The sequence below is a fragment of the Manis javanica genome, chromosome 12, assembly GCF_040802235.1.
Source record: "Manis javanica isolate MJ-LG chromosome 12, MJ_LKY, whole genome shotgun sequence".
NCBI classification, from domain to species: domain Eukaryota; kingdom Metazoa; phylum Chordata; class Mammalia; order Pholidota; family Manidae; genus Manis; species Manis javanica.
Window position 1 is genome coordinate 102,602,979 of NC_133167.1, and position 13,140 is coordinate 102,616,118.

The following is a 13,140-nucleotide window of genomic DNA, read 5'->3' on the forward strand; positions in this document are numbered from 1 at the left end:
GATGTCCTACAGGCATCTTAAATAAAACATGTTCAAAGCTAAAATAATCATCTTCCATAAGCATCTATCTCTCCTTGCACTCCCTGTGTCAGTGAACAGAACTTCTGCATCTCTTCAGATGCCCAAGGAAGAAACCGCATCTCATTCTTCTCTCTTTTATTGGCACCATCTTCTCCATCCCCACATCCCATCCACGTGGAGGGGAGGCCCTTCGCCGGGGTCACTATTTTTCTCTCTGTTGTCACTATCTTCCTTAATGCAATCATCTGTGTTTTCACCTGGATGCAACATACCTGGCTCTATTCCTGCCTCCCCAAATGCATTCTTCACACTACCTTCCAAAACACTTCTCAAAAATATAAATACAGTCACATCAATTTCCTGATTGAGAAACTGTAAAAGGCTCCCCACTGTCCTTAAGATAACATCCAAACTCCTTAGTAGGGTTTATAAGATATTTTGTGATCTAGCTTCTTCTTGCAGTTTTACTACAGTTATAGTTTCTGGCACTTTGCAAAGGATATTTCTTCCCTTTGGGATAGCATCCTTCCTTGGCTAACTTCTACTGTCCCTCATGTCTCAGATGTCTCCTTTTCCTGTCCTGAAACCTTTCCCAACCCCTCATGGCTAGATGCCACTTGCTTATTGCATATTCACTATATTAAGAGCATGTAACAATCATGGCACTTAGTACATGGTATGCATTGCCTTAAAACACTTCCTATTATTAAACATGATTGCCTTAATGTTGGTTGAATTAAAGAGTAAATATATAAAACATTTAACCTGACATACCTAACATGAAGACTTTCAACATGCTAGAGAAAATATAGCAAAAATATATCAAAACGCATGCTCTTCTAGGGCGATGCCCAACATGATGGTCAACATAAAACACATTTTGGTTTCAAACCTACCTTAAATGTCCTTTTACTCAATTTTTGCATGCAGAAATTTAATCCGTCCTTTGGTGTTTAATGTCATTTTCTTCTCAAAGCCTTCCTTGACCAATTAGCTGACATGAATCTCTTCTGCTCTGCATTCCCCTGGCTCTTCATTTCTGATTGTACTGCAACATAATTCCTAGTACCTGCTGTAGCCATCTCGTGGGCACTTCCAATGCAACATGTCCAAGGTCAAATACATCACACGTCGCTCTCACCCCCAAAGTCATTTTTCCCTCTTGTCCTTGGTATTTCAGTTCGTACAGCTCTCCACCTAGTTCACTAAGGAAAACTTTCCACTGTCTTTGCAACTCCAACATACAATCCAGCATCATGCCCTGTGGCTTCTGCTCCTTCAGTAGGTCACGAATCCCCTCTCTGTTTCTGTTCACAGAACCACGTTCAGATGTGGCTCCTCAATGTGTTTGGCCTGGAGTTTTCCAACAGCACCCTAAATATTCTCCCCCTGCTCTTTCTTTCTCCTGCTCTGTGCCCCCTTCCCACTGCAAAGTCATCTTTTGGAAACATAAAGCTGCTCATGTTTCTGCTTTGTTTCCTACAAAGCCAAATGTCACCTCCTCCACAGGTCACGTCGGTGCTTGGACGTCAGGACCGGCCTTTCTTGTCAATTGTCTGCTGCCTTTCTTCAGCCCACCCTAGAATCTGTCTTTCTGAAATGAGCAGCCTACAGCTCCTTAAACATAGCGTGCCTATTAGCAGGGTCAGTGTCCTAATAACATTCTTCTATACATTTAACTAGCAGACTCAAATAAATCAAATGTTTCCTCTACCTGCTACCTTTTGTTACCCTGCAGATGAAACAGAAAGCCACATCAAGCACCTCTGTGACAGGGTCGAACTGGGCCGTGATGAAAGCCAGCGATCATGGGCTTTGGAGGGAGACACACCTGAGTTCAAATTCTGCCTCTTCCACTTGCTGGACGTGTGATCTTGGGGGAAATTTCTTGATGTTTTTGAGCCTCAGGTATGTATGTAAGCTAAGAATAATATCGGACCTATGTCATTGGATTATTGTGAAAATTACATGAGCCAATTCATGAAATGTAGCTGATAATAGTGTTAAAATGTAAAAGAGTATCAAAGGCAGGGCTCACATTTATCATTCAATCTCCCACAGTATTTAGTATGTTCGGGCACTGCATAAAGTTGGTTTACTTGAACTGAATTTGAGGCAAATTTTGAATTACCACGGTCAATACACCTGTGCCTGTTGCAGGACCATTCGATGCTAAAGTTATAAAGATCTAGAAAGTTGCCAAACATCCGCACTGATCATTTGAATTTGGTTTGAATCCTCAGGTAACATACTTTTACTTCTTGAAACAGTATCCATTTTGCTTCCCGGAACAGGGGGAAGCACTTACATTAGCACAATTCCATTATCAAGAAATAGTTACCATCAGAGATAGGAAAATAATATAAATTATTCCCATTGTTATTTGTCTTTGGTATTATTTACTTCCTGTTGGAGAGATTAAAATACTGTGCTAGGAAGATTTAGAAAAATAAAATATTTTAAAAATGCATCATATATTTTAAAAAAGGATCTTTTATTATTGTAATGTATGCATTCTGATAGACTCTATGGGCTGCCCAAGTCACACGAAGCCTTCTAAGAGCCCTGTTTTGGGATTTCCTGCTTGGCTTCATGGCAACACTCTTTAACTCTAGCTGCAACTGACTGATGGAATCGGTAGCCGGCTCAAAGAGAGGCAACTGTTGGCGGGGCAGCTTCCATACAATGGTGTGTCATGTTAGTTCTGCCCAACGTGGTTGCATTCCATACTGGATGGAGACTAGACCCCCTTGTTCAGATCCTGTCTTTGGAAAGCTGGAATCTGGGGTGTAACAGAACATCAATCAGCAGTGGTGGGAAAAGCAGATACAGAGCACATGCGGCTCAAACAGGTAACTGACCAGGCAGCTCTGGGCATCTCGCTTCACTTCTCTGAAACCTAATGGGATAGCTGCTGATGTGTCATGATTGACATTCATTTCTTCCAGGCATATTGAAATGGATTTCTATTTTTCTCTTTCTTTGCCAAGTGTCTTTATATTAATTCCTTATCACCCAGGTAACCTGAGTACCTACATCCCGAAGACGCCTAACGCAGTTGCATCAGCATTCTGAATCCAAGTTGGTTTTCCCCATATCTTTGGTCAGTTAATATTTACTCACAAAAACTGAACCTATCAGCAATGTCTCTTTAAAAATGTGTTGTATTTATAGCAAATACATTAGCATGTGTTTTTTTTTTTTTTTTTTACTGCCAAAATGTTTTGAATGATCATCTGTCAATCACATTTTTCTTTTGTGGGAACAGAAAGGTCAGCAAGTTGGCAAAAAAGAAAAAAAAAAGAAGTGACAGCTCTGGATAGGGTTTTGTTGGGTGGGATAAAAAGTCACTTCTCATGTACACAGCTGCCTGTAATGAAGGCAACATGTTTGAGGCCTATTCTTGGAACAGTTCCCTTACATTTTAAACTCAACGTTTCTTGGCACAATTTCTGGGGCCATACTGTGTATGTGTCTGAATTCCTTCAGCCAAAATCTCTTAATATGAAAATTCAGCAGTATTGCATTTTGTGTAGATGTCGTGACTCAAAATCCAGTCTGTTTTATGTACCAGATGAATCAGGAGTGACCTTCTGTATTACTAGAGGCTTATTTTTAGCACCAAGTGATATTTATCTATGTCATTTTCCATAGCCATAGATAAAGATGGGCACATATATTATCCTGTCGACTTGGCGTTTACAAAGAATATATATGGAGGGAAAGCATTTTAAGTGAATTAACAGAAAATACATATAACCTGAACCACAGTCTGACTTTTACCTTAATGAGTAACCAATCCATTGCAGAAAAGAGAGCCAAACAGTTCCATTCTGGGAAATCTGGCTTCCTCTCTCTCCCAAAGGAGAAGTTCCTCTCAAAATACAACCCCTTTACCCAAAAAAAAAAAAAAAACAATTCTCTCTTGCTTGTTTAAAGTCTTGATCTATATTCTAGGATTAAAGCTGTATTTTTAAAAACAAATTTTCAGAAAGACTACAAATATGATCTCAATCATTAATATATTTGAGGAGTCAGGGGTAAAAACAAAAAACAAAAGAAATAGCACAGACCTTACTTGATGGGTATTAAGTAAAAAGTTGAATATTTTCCCAAGTCAAAAAAAAAAAAAACTCCACAAGTTAAAATGTATGCATCCAAAAAGCCTTACTGACTGGGTCCCCTGAAGTCACTCAGCACAGAAAGAATTTGAATATCAAATCCAAACATTAAAACAAAACAATTTGAAAATAAGCTAAAAATTATGAACAGATGCCTCAGTATGGAAGAAAATTAGAAATACAAATATGCAAACTGAAAGGCAAATATTTTGGAAACATGGTTGGAAATTCAATGTTTTTCAACAGAATGAATATAGAGGTATTATGTTTTCTATCTGAAAGATTGGGAATTATTCTGTAAACTCATTAATCATAGTATTTTAAATTAATACTTGTGAAACTATTAACTCCAGGTTCAGAATTGCACAAAGTTTAAACATGCTTGTCAGGTCAAATTATGGGATAATAACAGGTTTTTATACAATATTAGTTAAGGAAAATGATCTGAGCCCTTAATGATATTAAGACACTGAAAGAAGGGCTAAATATGAAGTGTAATTAGGTTTGTCACAAAATACATTAATGACTATCTTAGTCCCTATTTGGCTTTAACTTCTGATAGAAGTATGATTCCCATTGTCCAAAGTCACTTGACAATATGCTCAAGATGATTTTAAAAAATCACTTGTGTTTTTGTTCATATTTCTGCAGGGATTTACCTAAGTGTCAGTGATGGAATGACAGTCCTCAGTCATTATCTCCGGTAGCTGTCTTAACTGTCTTCAGGTTGTTTCTTTGATTTTTATGATGTTTCTAGAATAGGCTAGCTGTTTCTTCATTAGACTTTCAAAGTCAAATATTCAAAACTGGATAGAATACAACAAAGGCGGAGCAGAGGATGCCACCCTAAAATATGCCACTTCGGTATGTGGGTTATTTTGAGTTAAAGGCAGAAGACCCAGCAGTCTCGAGAAATACTTTTACCTTTGTAAACGACCAACAAGAATTCAGACAGGAGCCATGGCCCAGCAAGACACCTATTACCAGAAGTAACTTTATATCTGAAAGACTTATCTATGTGGCGAGGAAAACGCATGATTACGAAGTTACGAGGCAAACGCATAATTACCAAGTTACATCTGCCCTTCTTATTGTCCCGTGAATTAGCTCCCATCCCTTTGAAGCCCCAAACCCTACCTCATTCCCACATTCATATAAGCTTTGTGGCCCGACTAGCCTTTGAGTCTTTTATTTTGGGGGCTCCTTTATGTGCGCAATTATATTTTTCCCTCTTCATCTGTTCTATGTCAGTTTAATTATTACATCAGCCAAAGAACCCAGAAGCACATGAAGAAAATTTTTCTGCCCCTACGTACAGTGACATCCTCCGTGGTTCTCCAGGAACTGCCATGAAGTCAATGACTTTCTCATGTAAATCCATTATCTGTCACTGCAAAACACCGAAAGTACCCCTAAGGCCTGAACTTACGGTCCATGCGTGAATATTGGCACTGCTTCAAGTCAGAAGAGACATTTACTCCTGAACCAAATGACACTTGGAACATTTTGGAAAGAAATGTATAGTAGACCATTGTAGAGATCCTAATATAGTCAATTTCCATTTTGAGTGTTTTTGATTCAACTTTCGGTGGCAAATTCAGTTGAGTTCATTCAGCAAAAGAAGGGAATATATTCTGAGGGAAGCACAAGGTTTCAGAGATTCACCAGGGATCAGTCTGGCCCTAAGTAACCATCCTGTGGGCACTTAGAAACATCTGTGTTTCATCAGAAACTCCAGAAAGCGCACTGCACACCGCAATGAAAAAATTTCTGTCAACCTCTCTCCCTTTTTAATGGAATGTTTTACCAAGATTTGTTTTATATGTTTGACAGAAAATAAATTACTGAGATATAGGAGATTATCTCAAGATTTGTGAGCCTTACAGAGAAGGTTAATATGAGTTAGACAAGATCAGCATTTAGGATACGTAAGAAATACAAATACTTCCAGTAGTTGTCGTAGGCAAGCAGAATAACTGGTGTGTTGGACTTCTTTTTCCTTTTTTTTGAGAAATAAAAACAACAAATATCTTCCTTGATTGCTTCAGAGACTATAATTGAGTTCCACATAATCCCCCAAATGACATAAAAGGCTTTTTATTTTCTGAAGCCACTGTTTAAGCAGCACGGCAGCTCTAGTAGATGAAAAATAAAGAGTTAATGAGTCATAAGGTTATTGTTTGGAGGATTTTCTTCATTAATGACTGTTAAATAATGTAAGAATGGATATTCTTGAAAAATCCGAAAATAAGGATCAATGCGTAAGCACTAAATTTTGATCAGATATCTCAGAAAACTTTCTTATCTCTATTATATTTACAGAGAGATCCATATTCAAGAGGAGAGTCTTTTTCTACATACTATTTCCATATATTATTTTGGGCATACCTTGTGCCCCAAAATAAAATACAATTTTAAGAGATGATGGCAGCAAACATTTAATTAGCTCACAAAAATGGCGCTTTTCTATACATTACTGCTCTTTCTCCCTCTTAATTCCTCTTACCCTTAATTATATAAGCCAACAGCATATCTGCGGATTGAAGGGAAGAGGATGAGGATGGTGATACCCTATCGTGCCTACAGCAAATGCACTCCCTTTTATATGAAATTAAAAAGAGGTCAATTTGGTTTATTTTAGGCAGGTTATAGAATTTTGTCCACGCATTGTTTCCTTGAAGAGTAGTAGCATGGCAAGATTTAAGTAAAATCCTCAGATTACACATGTGCTTTGAACCTTCCTACATTAAATATTTTTGGTCATGTACATTTCTAAAAATTCAGGCATAAACCAGAGGTGATAGCAATTAAATAGTCAACATGAAAAAAAGTGTAGAAACATAAAAATCACCAGAGAAAATAACTTTCTTCAGTATTTGCTTTGCAGGGGTAAATGCTGGAAAGAAAGTGACTTGGACTGAGAGTCTCATATCTGAGGAAGATGAAAACGCCAATCGCCATCAAAGATTTATTTAGTTTTACACACAAATTGTAAGAAATATTTCTTTTATATGTTTGCTTTTCATAATTTTTTCAAAAAAGCCATAGATGAATTGCTACCTTTAATGTGTTTTAAAATTTTTGTTGACCTTTTTCTACTTTATTGTAGACAATCATTACTTGTCACTAAATAAAATATTAGAAAAATTGGTTCAATCAACCATGTGAAATAGAATGGAGTGACTATTCTTAGCTTATTTACCTCTAGGGTTTCTTTCCCTCTCATGTGTTTTATTTTAACACTCGGATACTTTTACAAGTGAAAACTGCTTTTTCAAAAATATTTTTTATGTGTGGGTCACTGATAACCTTGCCCACATTTTTTCCTTGAGCAATAGAACACAGTAAGATAAAGTGATAGAACTGTTAAATTTCTTTTTTCATTAATAACAATCTGGCAAAATAATGACTAAAGTTGATGTAAGGTATATGTTTAATACTTACTGAACTTAAATAAAAGCTAAGAAACATCTAAATATATTTCCTGGTGCCTTATAAGTACTCCATAAGAATATATTAAAACTATTTTAAATCTTAAAATATGGCTTATTAGCAACTGCCAAAAACATTCTCTACAAATTTAACATATTGTTATGCTTGGTAATAAACAGGTGTTTCTTGTTTCTTGTTTTAAAAATAAATTGGCCATCTTGAAGTTTGGGGCATTAACATATGAAGCTTTGCATATATTTTAGAAAACAGGAGTATTTTGTAGTGGCATTGTTCTCTCATTATTGCTAATTTCTAACATTCAGTTTACCATTTCACTGGGCTTTTTTGACTCCATTTTTAACGTCTGTGGAGTAAGCACCATTTTTCAGAATCCTACATCCTTAACACAGGACATTCATTGCCAAACAGTCTGAAAGAATAATGCAGCCATATTGACTACAGCTGTGAAAACTTTTATACTACAGATTTCATCTTTTCAGCGCTATTTGGGACTAAACTTCAACTTCTACAAATATAAGGTGATCTGGAAGGAAGAGTTTTAAAAATGTGAAGGAGTCACTAATATTTCCTTTCCTGCACTGCCTGCCCCCACCCCCCGGCACACACATACCTCTCGTCCCAAAGTCTTGCAGAGAAAATGCTTTAGACAACCTGAGTGGAACTCTGAAAATAAAACTGACGGTAAAGAAAATGTTTAAAAATTCACACACAGACTCACATGAACAAAAACAACTGAAAGTGAGGTTACAGCAGATGAGAGCTATTGACAAATTCTGGAAGAGGGGAGAACAGATACAGGTAATAATTGACAAGACAGAGCTCAGGAAGCTAGAGGGCAGGACCAGCCAGAAGGAAAGTGCAGGCTGAGTGAGTTTTGCTCTTGAACCTCAGACAGGCAAGGGAAAGAGACACCTAGAGTTCCAGAAGTTTGGGGTGTGGAGTTAAGTTTTAAAGTAATCTTACTGATCACACCTTAAAAACTACCTACTATTAGTTTTGTAAATAGAACAAAGGAGCTTTCGGGAATGGAGTCAAATCGTTCAGGCAGTATCGCCTTGAGGTCAGACAAGGACTACGGAGCAAGCTGACCGCCCCTACTAGCTCTGCGGCCTCCACAACTTAAATTTTCTGGGCCTCTGTTGTGTCCTCTGTCCAGTAGGGGTGGTAATAACAATACCCACTCCACAGAGGTACCCTAAATATTAAATGAGTTTAAGTATATACAAAGTATATAGCATGGCGCATGGCAATTGTTAGTGATTCTTTTTTCATAAAGCCATGAGAAAATGTTTTAAAACATTCAACAGAAAAATTTTAAGAGGGTTGTTTTTTTTTTTTTTTTGGTCCACATACATTTAACACATTCTTTCCAAGAAGGTTCGTACCAATATGCAGTGAAAACTGAATGGCGAGACAATTCTAATTTCAAGTTCTTTCTCCAGAAGGGACGATTTCCAGGTCTCCACTAAATCCAGAGAGAATTCTTAAATTGGTTTCTTGGGACCTTTCCTGCTCAGTGATGGCCTAATTTACACTTCATAATTTGCAGCCTGCGTGCGAGGCATTCTTAAACAGTCTGAACTGAAAAAGAAATTCTCATCATAATTAATTTTTAAGACAGCAGAGACTTGGTTGTGAGGTTACCTGAAGCCAATAACAGAAGCAGAAATGTCAGTGTGACAACAGGTCAAAAGCACGCTGCTCTGCCTTCCGTGTCACCACTGAATTAAGGTGTGTGGTTTCAAAAGATGCAACTTCATCTCAAGATGCCATTTTCAAAGGGCCGCAGTCCGCTGCCTGCTTGGCTTTAGTAGCTTCTAACGTTACAGGTTGACACTCTTTTAAAAGGAATTAAAAAAAAAATTACAGCCATCCATTGATAAATAAGCACCTTTATGGCATTATAAAAATGTGCCTGACTTCAGACGTGTTTTATGACAGAGGAATACGTTTGCATTACAAAGAGTTTTTACAGGGACTAAAAAGGAAGACGGGGAGCTTGGAGATGAGGGTTATTTTACCAGAAGCATTTAAGAAGTTATCTTAAAACAGTTTCTCCCTAATCGCAGTAGGATTCATTTCCCAGGGCAATTGCCTACGACACAGCAGCAGAGTTGCAAAGCTAGCATTTAAATTTGACCTTCAACGGATGATAATCCGAAGGATGAGCCCCAGCAGGAACCCGGGAACTCCGAAGGGAAGGGCCGTGAGGGGCCCCCCCAATGGTCGTGGTTGGGAGGCCTTCAGCTGTGGCTGGTTTAGACCGGGTTCGCTTACAAATCAAGAATGGACTATTTCCGGCTGATTACAGAGAGCTCTGATTTTTTTCATAGCTCATTTCATTTTATTTTCTTTTGTTTTAAGGGAGTCCTAATAAGCATAAAAGAGAACTGATCCATAGGAATGTGTGAGCAGAAAGTTGAGTTTTCTTTGATTCTGTGTCACATTTTGCTTCTGATGCCTGCCCTGCCCTGCACTGAACGGGAAGACAATTATGGCCAGAGGCCGAACGTTCACTAACAGAGGTCTTTTCGTCTGGATTATTCTGGCAATACCAGAGAGCGTGCGGCCATAAACGGGAACTAAGGCCTCTTATTTAATCTTTCAAAGACATGCTGAATATACTATGGAGAGAAACTTTGACCAGTAGGGACGAGTATATTGTGCTAAGGCTTACATTTATTCCTAGGTTGGCCACTAGTTCAGGTGAACTCATATAATCATTAATGTCTCTAAACTGTCACTTTGGGGATGATATCTTCTCTTAGTACTTTTCTTCAGTGTGGCTGGCAACGAGAACACCATGGCATAAAAGATGATGATAAAGAAGGTGAAGATAGAGCTGGGAGAGGATGATGGAGACAGATACACTAGCATGCAGAAATTGGGATTTTAACGAGTCTAACAGCTAAATTTAATTCAAAAGTGTCACTTCCCTGTGACATGGCATGCATTTCACAATTACCTTCTGAAAGCTCTTCTCGTCTGCAGGCTGTCCGGAGAGGAAACTTCTGCAAACTGTGGAATAACTAGATGTACATCAATGGCACTCAACATTTTTTTCTTGCACTTACATCAGTTTCCAGCCATATGGACAATGCATAGGCTAAGAAAGTGGTTTCCAAAATGGGGTGACGTATAAGACATAAGAAAACTCCTCACCTCTCCACACTGAGATGTATGTATCTTCTAGGTGGGTCAAATAAAAAATAGAATTTCAAGCTGCTGATTTATTATTAGCTTGCTATTAATGCTCTAACCCAGCATGTCTTTATCATAGCTATTTCCTTGGCCACGCCTATAGTTTGGTGTATATTTATCTGTCCTCACATGAATGTTCATGGTAGACAATCATATCTACAAGATTTTGCCCCCAAACCAGCCTTGGTTAAAATAAAATTTCCTTTTAATTGCTCTGAGCCTAATCTCTCAACTGATTTATCTCAGTAAGTCTTACCATGGAATAATTGCACCTACACTCCACTTTTTAAGTTTATGAAGGCTCTAGGAACTTCCAGGCAAAACTTGTCATTTCAACACTAGTCCTGGAGGCCAGGCCTCTCAAATTACTGGTCATATGTGGCAAAAATAAGTCTTCACCAGTATATTACAAGTGTATGTGTTCAAGAGAAAGAGAGAATGAGATGCATATGAATGGATTATTCTGCATGGGGCATTGGTATCGATCATGGCCTCTCACAGCCACAAATAGGTTCATTTAAAGCAAGACTTCAGCCAACTGAGACCTGTGGAATAGCTGCCTCTCAAATCACCAAATTCTTATTTGTGACAATTAGAATTTCATTCAAAATAGGAAGCTCCCCAGCAAATTAGGCAACCTTGTAATAGCTAGACTTGCTCAAATCCCATTTCAACCACTTAGGTGGATACAACTGGACACACCTCTTAACCTTTCTTACCCTGTTTTCTCATCTGAAACATGGGGCTCAGAACAGCCCCCGCAGGGTTTACATAAACTAAGACCACAAATAACATACATTTAGCACAGAGCCAGCACAATGCGCTCAGGACGTACAGATTTGCTGTGATGATTACTATTAATAACAACAATATTAAATAAATAAATTCATACATCGAAGGTCCTGGTAACTCAGAATTGTTAGCATTGACAAGGAATTTTCCAAAATATTAAAAGAAAAACACATGTGTATACAATCTCCTTCTGACTTCCATGCATAATCCCAAGGACAGATGTGAGGCAGATGTGAGATACAGGGCACTGCCCTTGGCCTGACAGGTCGCGTCCCTCTTAGGACCTGTCTCAAATTCCCATCCTGTCGATTCTAACATCCTCAGTTCATGTCTCCTCCATGGGTCCCTAACACTGGAACTCGGTTAGAGAATGCTACCCTTGTCCCCAACAGCCATTCGGGTTTGATAACTTCTTTGTCCGTGAACACTAGCAAATACCAGAAACCCTCTTTGCAAATGAGTAAAGAACATGATGAATTCTATGGCTAACCAGATGACGCTTACAGAGATCCAGCTAAGGACGGCTATTTTCCATCTCCCTTCACTTGTTGTCTTCACGTGTTACTTGAACATAAAAGACAAACTGCACCTCAAAGGCCCACCTGGTTTTCTCCAGTAGCGTCTCTGTCACCGGCAATCCCAACATCCTATACATTTGGATGGGAATATGTCTATACTTTTTTGGCCTGCTTTTGTTCGTATTTTCAAAAACATCTGTTCCCAAAGCAAATCTTAAAGCATATTTTGGTTTTATGCTGGCACCTACACAGACAAATGTTTTGGAAATAATAATATCATGATTCATTTTTACTACAATGTAGGGCCAAATTATGCAGGTGTGTTTTTTTTCAAAATGAACAATATTAAAAAACTAATATTAAAAAAGCCCACAAATCTTCAGGCATTTATATTGCAACTTTTGAATGTAAGGTGAAGCTTCATTTTGGAGAGAAGTACAGATATCAAACTTTTAGTTAAAATGCCCTCACTTTCTGAAAAGGTGTGTTAAAAACATCAAAATGATTTGACTCTTCCTGGCATTTCCTTTGGCTCTGTCCTAGAGCTTAGATTTTAACTCTTTCCTGAGCTTATGTGAAAATACATCATTTAGAAAAAAAAATATTTTTCACTCTGATAAGTATCTTTGACTTTGTGTCTTCATCCTTGACCACGTCAATGTGACAATTTTTCTCCCTCAAAATGGTTTTTAGGACTTTAATGGATGGTAAGTCATTTCTGGCATTGATTATTTTTATCTCTAGAAGATTATATTAATGAATGCATTTTTCTACCCCTGTCCTACACACTGATGTTTTATGCAAGTTGATGTTAGCAACCTACAAAAAACGAACACAAGCAAAATATAAACAAAAATATGCAATAGCAGGATTTCTAGTCATAATAGTAAAAGGGTTGGATAACTTTTTGCATTGGAGATACAGTTTTTATATTTGATTGTTAAGCAAATAATAAACATTAAAATGTTACTTATTATAAATCAATGAGAAACAAAATTAAAGATACATTCACTATTACAGTTTTCTATTCTGTG

The 13,140-nt window shown here is 37.8% G+C and overlaps 1 protein-coding gene across 3 annotated transcripts in view; it reads right to left on the reverse strand.

Moving 5' to 3' along the window:
• TENM3 (teneurin transmembrane protein 3) overlaps positions 1-13,140 on the reverse strand; it is a 2,338,142-nt gene that overhangs the window by 308,934 nt on the left and 2,016,068 nt on the right. The gene's annotated exons all lie outside the window — the stretch shown is intronic.